We start from the raw sequence: 7,349 nt of genomic DNA on the forward strand, positions 1-7,349 counted from the left end.
GTGGAGCAGTGACTCCTGCCCTAAGACCAGAACTGTTCCCAGAGCTGGGCCGGGGGGAGTCAAGAAGGGCTTTGGGAGGGTCTGTTGGGAAGAGAGCAGGGAGGCATTCTTGGAAGTGGAGAAGGTGTTTCCTGGTCCCTGGTTCCAGGAGGGTTTCCCTCCTGCTAGAATTCTGGAGCCCATCAGCCTCCCCTGTGGGGATCTGGGGAGGGAGTGGGTGAGGGCTTCTGTTGGCCTCAGGGATCTGCGGAAACAGCCTCTCTATTGTTCTGCCTGAAGTCAGAGTGTGAGGGGCAGTGAGCAGCGAGGGCCAGCAGCTGCTGCCCCCTCCCCTGGGGCTGCCTGGCTTCCATAGCAGCGCCTCCAGGCCAGACTGGCCCCAGCTGCCCAGCCCCTAATTAGGCAGAGATGAGATCTGCTCCCAGATCTATTTCCCAGCAGCTAATTATATACACGTGGGCTTGGGAGCCCAGCAATCTGGCTGCTCACGCCTGTCATGAAGGTGTGATAGGCCCCTGGGAAAGGCACCTGTCCCCACCTGCCAGGCCTCAGTGTACCCTTTTGGCAGAGGATGGGAGGTAGCTAGAGGGCCCTATTCTTTTTCCTGGTGAAATGTTCTGGTTCTGCTACAGAGGCATTCAAGGGGACCAGGGAGAGGAGACACCCATCCTGCCTGACACCCTGTGTCCAGGGGGAGCAGGGAGGGATGGAGGAATTAGTCTATAGGGCCCTGACTTTAGATCCCAGGGTAGGGGGGGACATAGGCAAGAGCCTGGTGACAGCTGCCCCCCCCAGATAGACCTGCACATGGACTTAGAGCCGTGTGGGTGTTCTCAGGTCCAAGACGGAACACCCCATTCAGGTTTTTAAAAAAATACTATTTTTCAGATAATGCATTCATATATTTTCCCCAACACTTTATTAAGAAAAATCTCAAACTTAAAGAAAAGTTGAAAGAATGCTATAGCAAATACTTAAATACCTACCTACTGGATGCACAATTCTTCCTATTTTGTTAGATGTGCTCTATCAGGCATCTATCCATCTAACCATCTATCAAGACAACCTATTTTTTTGAAGCTTTTCAAAGTAATTTGCAAACATCAGTATGCTTCTCCTTAAAGGCACTTTGGCATGCATATCATAGAGATCAGTATTTGTTTAAAGTTTTTTTTTTCCCCTCTGTGTGTGTATGTAAAATTTACATCCTGTGAAATGCACAGATCTTAAAGGTACCATTTGCTGAGTTTAGACAAATGCATACTGTTTCCCAAACCCCAGTCAGGATATAGAACAACACCATAACCATGGAAAGTTCCCTCATGTCCCTTCTCTGTCAATTCCTGTCCCTAGCTCATGGATATTTCTATGTATCTGTATAAATTAAGTAGTACTAATAAAAAGCATTTCCTTGCCGTGTCCTTCCCACTCCTGACCCCCAAAACAGCCACATTCAACTCTTTTAACTATTTCTTCTGGTACTTTATTCCGTATTTCTAAGTAACATGCTTTTCCTGTGTTTTTCTGGATTAATTTTAGGCAAATATTGCCTGACTTTCCAGTCTGACGTCTTCACAGTGTCACTTCTGTAGCTTGACTGCCTGGGTTTGAATCCCAGCCCCTCCCCTTCCTGGCCCTATGACCCCAGGCAAGTGACTTAACCTCCTTGTGCTCAGTTTCCTCACTTGTAAAACGAGAGTAATAAGAATATTTAAGTTATTGGATTGTTATGAGGATTTAACATGTAAAGTGCACAAGAATAATTACTCTGGAAGTGGTCAAAAATGTTTCTTTTTATAATTATTATTATCAAGGAAGAGTTAACTTTTCTCAACCTCCTATCCTTTTAATCTATGTTTATCACAATTTTCCATTAAGTGAGTATTTAGTGTTATTTATACTGTAACTATACAAATACTGTTTCCTGCCAAGCCAAATCTCATATGATGGTTACATTTCCTTTCTTGTGAAACTCTTGGTTTTTCCTGGAGTTACTGCCTGCCTTGCTTTTCATTCCTGTGGTTTCCTCATAACCAACCCAACCTTAATTCTCTGACATCCTCAGTGTCCCCATAGTTACACATAGAAGGTAATGTATTAGTTCCAACTTCCTTCCTGAACCCTTCAAGTGCTCTTTAACAACCCCCAACACTTAAAAAAAAAAAAAAAGTAGGACCAATTTTCAAAAGAGAATCTCAAGCACAAGTACAATCTGTAATGTAAGCATTTTTGAGCACCCCCTGATGTCCCTGCCAGTGGGTCTCTAAAAGGGATAAAAACTGAGGCTGTGACCCCCACCGCCAGGCCTTTCCATTTACCCACGGGGGGAACCTTTCAGCACTGCCTGCTCACTGTGCCAACCTATGGCTCATTTTGTGCCCTTCACTTTATTCATCCATTTGTTCAACTAAAGTCTGCTGAGTCCTTCACCATACCCTGCACTGTGCTGGGCAGCAATAGGGACATAGCGCTTGGGTATTGTTGACCTACCCATTCCCAGAATGTATTTATATTGACATGTGGGCCTGAATAGTGGTCTGAATAGAGGCATGTGTGGGGTTGGGTGATGGCTGGGAGTGTCTACATGAGACCTATAAGGGGTGTGTCTACGTGGGTGCTGACACATTTTCTATAGGAGGCCATTTATGTACATTTATGTGCACATGTGTATGTGTGTAGGTGTTGTCTACACAGTGTATGTTCACTGGTTATGTGTATCAGTTAGTTTTTGCTGTATAACAAACCACCCTAAACCTAGTGGCCTAAGATAACAATTTATTAGTCCATGATTCTATCAACTGGTAATCCAGCCTGGGCTCAGCTGGGCAGTTCTTCTGGTCTTACCCAAGCCCACTCATGTGGTTGCAGTCAGCTGGTTTAGGAGGGCCTCACCCACATGTCTGACAGTTGGCAGCTGTTTGAGGGGTGCCTCCAGTCACCTCCATGAGGTTCACCTCCATGAGGCTAGCTTGGGTCCATTCACATGGTAATCTTGGAGTTCCACATTGAGCAAGAAAAGACAAGCTTCAATGCACATGAGCTTTTGAAAGACTCTGCTTGTGTTCTGATTACTAATATCCCACCGGCTAGACAAAGTGACGTGGCTGAGTCAGATTCAAGGGGTCAAGAAATAGACTCCATCTCTTAGTCATATTGCAAAAGGGCATGAGGACAAGCATGGAGGTCTGATTGCAGCTGGTTTTCAATTTAGCACAGCCTATGTGTGCCAAGGGGAAGTTCCCAGTTTGGCAATCAGAGAAACCTGGATATCGTGGTGTTGCCACTTACTTGCTATCTGTCCTTGGTCAAGCTGCCTCACCTCTCTGAGCCTCACAAACTGGAGAGAATGGAATGAAAGGAGACAATCTTTATAAAGTGCTTGTGCTATTCATTTGTTCATTAATGCAACACGTATTTGTTAGCACGAGGCACACCCTGGGGACACTGTAGTGAACAAAATGAACCAGAACACCCATCCTTGAAAAGCTTAGTCCTGGTTGCAGACAGACGTTAATTGACCATCCCAATAGTTTTATGGTCACTGAAATTAGGCCCTGGAAGGAAGGAGGGATTGCTGACTTGGCCAGGGAGGTCTGGAAGCCTGAGCTGTTTGAGCTGAGATATGAAGGATAGGTAGGAGTTAAAGAGAAGAGGGGATAGGAGTGGAAAAAGATTTCAGATTGAAGGAACAGTTTGTGCAAAGGCCCTGTGGTGTGTAGATTCTAGGAACAGAGAGAAGGTGGGTGGGGCTGGACCTGGAGCACAAGGGCCAGACCGTGCAGGGTTATGGGAGCCTTTGAACAGTTCGAGGGTAATCTTGCTAGGGAGGCTGAAATGAAACCCAGAGGTCTAATTATGCTCTACAAGGCCCTCATGACCTAGATTCCTGTTACCCTGCCCACATCCTCTTTACCTCTTCTGCTATAGCCACACTGCCTCCATGATGTTCCAGAAACATACCAGACACATTCCTACCTCAGGCCCTTTGCACTTGCCACTTCCATTGCCAGTGTCTATCCTACCCCAGATATGCACATGATTCAATCTCTTATGTCATTTAGGTCTCTGCTCACATGTCACCTCCTCAGAGAGGCCTTCTCTGGCCCGCCCACTCACCACCCTCCCTACCTAAACCATCAGCATCCAGCAATTACTAGCTCCCTATCCTGGTTTTTTTTTTCTTGCTAGAAAAATACATACCAGCCCCTGACTCACAGTAAACAGAGGCCACATGATCTGTTTCTTGCCTCTGTCTCTTACTAGAATGCAGCTTCAGGAGGCAGGGATTTAACTCTACCCTAGGCTGTGTCCCCATCCCCTGGGGAGCAGTAGGTATCCCATAAATATTTGCTGGATGAAAGAATGAGTGAAAAGGAGTGAGCAAATGGCATACAGGAAAGAACTGGCTCCTGGAAATTAGGAGGTCCGGGTTGGGTGACCTTGATAATTGTTCACCTTTCGGTTCCTTGGCTTCCCTAGCTGTGCTGTGAGGCATTTGTGGTCTCTAGGTAGGTTCTGTGGAGGTGACAGGGCCCTGTCGGGGAGGAAGGGAGCTGGGCCGCTCTCCCTGGCCCTCCTGGGGGATGAAAATAGCCTAGCCCAGCCTCTAGGTTGGCCCCTACCCTCACTATGGCACCCAGCTGGAGCCAGGGGTCTCTGTCTGGAGCCTGCCAGCCTGTCGCTGGGCTGGGATCGCAGCTTCCTGACAGCTGGGCCAGGCAGCCCTGGGAGGTTCTTAAGGGCACACCGGGCCTGTTGGATGTCCCCAACCTCTTCCCCACCTACCCGTCCTCCCTCAGAGTCCACTGGCAGGATAAACCCCTTAATTCCCTACATGCCTGCAGTCTTTGCAGCTTGCAGAACTTTTTCTTGGTCTGCATCCAGTCGCGCCCTGCACCGTATCTGCCTTACCTGGGGGCCGCCAAGGCTCAGAGAAGACAGCTGCCTTATTGGAGGTTACAGGCTAGCACATAGTACAGTTACTACTGGAACCCAAGTCTGGCCCAGTCCTGTCCTGCCAGTGTGTGTGTGTGTGTGTGTGTGTGTGTGTGTGTGCTGGGGGTGGCATGACTGCCCAATGGCAGTCCCCTCCCTTCACTGCTGGCCCCCTGGGTCTCTGATCTCTGATAGGGAAGGGGTGGTGGTTAGTAGCACCTAAAGCCAGGCTGCCAGGGTTCAAATCCCAGCTTTGCTACTTCCTAACTGGACTATTGGGTCCCCCCATCCTCCACCTCAGTGTATGTCATTAGGATAAATCCCTTAATCCCGGACATTATCAGGCCTAACTTTATGCATTGACAAGGTTTAAAAGAATTAGTTGCCAGTTTTGGGTGTGTAAACCATTGGAAGAATCACATACACAAACCAACTAAGGTACATCTATGAGGCCCCAAGCGCCCAGCACAGAGCAAAGTTCTGCCCGGGGAGCTCATTCCTGGGAGAGTGCCATTGTAAAGTGGTATCTTCATTTCCTCCAAAGGAGCCTCAGAAAGGTGAAGCCATGTACCCAAGGTCCCATGGCCAGGGAGGGCAGAGGCAGGAAGGGAGGTGAGTTGGGGGTTGCTGTGACCCCAGCACTCACCCCTCGGGGCTCCTTGAGACTTAGTAGTGTTTATTCAGGCTGGTGTGTCACTCCCTGCCTGGGCCTTGGTGTTCCTCTTGGCAAAACGAGGTGGGGCAGTTGAATGGAGAGGGCCTGCCCCAGCCCCAGGGGCAGAGGGGCCTGTCCCAGCCCATGATCACCCCCCTGGAATGTGGGCTCAGGGGGACCAAAGCTTCCAAATTCTCAAGAATCCAGATCTCAAAAATCAGTTAGTAGGTTATTCTCTCATTGTTTAAATGTGGGTAAGTTACTGTTTAAATGTAAAAATGCCCCCATACAAAGTATATATAATGTTATTTATTTCGCCATTATTTGTAATAGCAGACAATTGAAAACAGCCATCAGTGAGAAGTGGGTAAACCATCCTGGGCCCAGCCACACAATGGAATCCCACGCGGCCTTAGGGAAGATGCCATGCGTGCACTTGATGTGGAATGACAGGATGCCTGGGTTGGTGAACAAGCAAGGTGTGGAATGGCACGCACAGTGTGCTACTGTTTTGGGGAACTGGAAGATATGTCCCCACACTCTTGCTGGCATAAAGTCTCCCTGGAGAGTTACACCGTGAGCCCTGCATGTTGGCTGCCTGTGGGGGAACTGGCTGGCTGGAGCCAGGGTGAGAGAGAGACTCACATCTTAATTTTTGTAACTTTTGAATTTTGAACTATGTGAATGTATTCCCTATGCAAAAAAAAAAGAATAAAAAAGAAAAGAAAGGAAGGAAGGAAGAAAAGAAAGGGAAAAAAAGAAAGAAATTTTAAACCCAGGGAAATAAAACAGAAAGAAGAAATCTGAGACAGACAGACAGACATGAGATGTGCAGGTACAGTTGCTCCCCCCTCCCCTAGAGCAACCACAGGCCACATTCTGAGTTTTGTCCAGCTCCGTTCTATGGCTCCACCCTCTGTGGTAATATTTTGGTTTCCACACGCAGAGCACCCACGGGAAACGCCAGCCAATGGGCATCAGTTCTGGGCTGGGCCACCTGCCAGGGTTGGTGGTAGGTATGACACAGCCCCAGGATGGCGTTGTCCAAATGCCCGAGTGATGACGCAGCCCCGGATGGAATGATGACACTTCCCACAGTCTCACAGGCCCTACCGGTCTGGTGTTTGTCTGACAACTTCCAGGTGGGTGTGTGGACACTTTCAACAGCCATCCCCATCTACTAGCTCTGAGCCTTCAGGGACTAAACCCATCCATCCATCCACCCATCCATCCATCCATCCATCCATCCATCCATCCATCCATCCATCCATCCATCCGTCCAATATTTATTAAGTACCTACAATATGCTCTCAAGGAACTGAAGACAGAGCAAAGAACAAAACAAAAGTTCCCACTCCTGTGGAGCTGACATTCTAGTGGGGAGATAGGCAATGCATGCGAGAGTGGAAATGTCCTGGAGAAAATGAAGCCAGGAAGGGAGTGGGGGGGACTCTAGGTTTTTTTTCTTTTCTCCTGAAGTATATAATTGACATACAACAATGTTGACTCATTTTAGGTATATGGTTTGGTGAGTTTCAACAATTGTATTGTATCCACCACTACAGACAAGTTCTAGAAGATTTCTATCATTCCAGAAAGTTCCCTCCTGCCCCTTTGCAGTCAGTCCTGACTCCCACCCCACTTCCCATCTGGGACACTGCTGGTCAGTTTTCCTTCACTGGGAAGGATCGGATTTGTCTTTTCTGCAGGTCATGTAGATGGCATCCGGCTTCTTTCACTCAGCGTGATACATTTGTGA

This window comes from Mirounga leonina, unplaced genomic scaffold (genome assembly GCF_011800145.1).
Source record: "Mirounga leonina isolate KUSES-001 unplaced genomic scaffold, KU_Mleo_1.0 Mir_150, whole genome shotgun sequence".
Classification (NCBI taxonomy): domain Eukaryota; kingdom Metazoa; phylum Chordata; class Mammalia; order Carnivora; family Phocidae; genus Mirounga; species Mirounga leonina.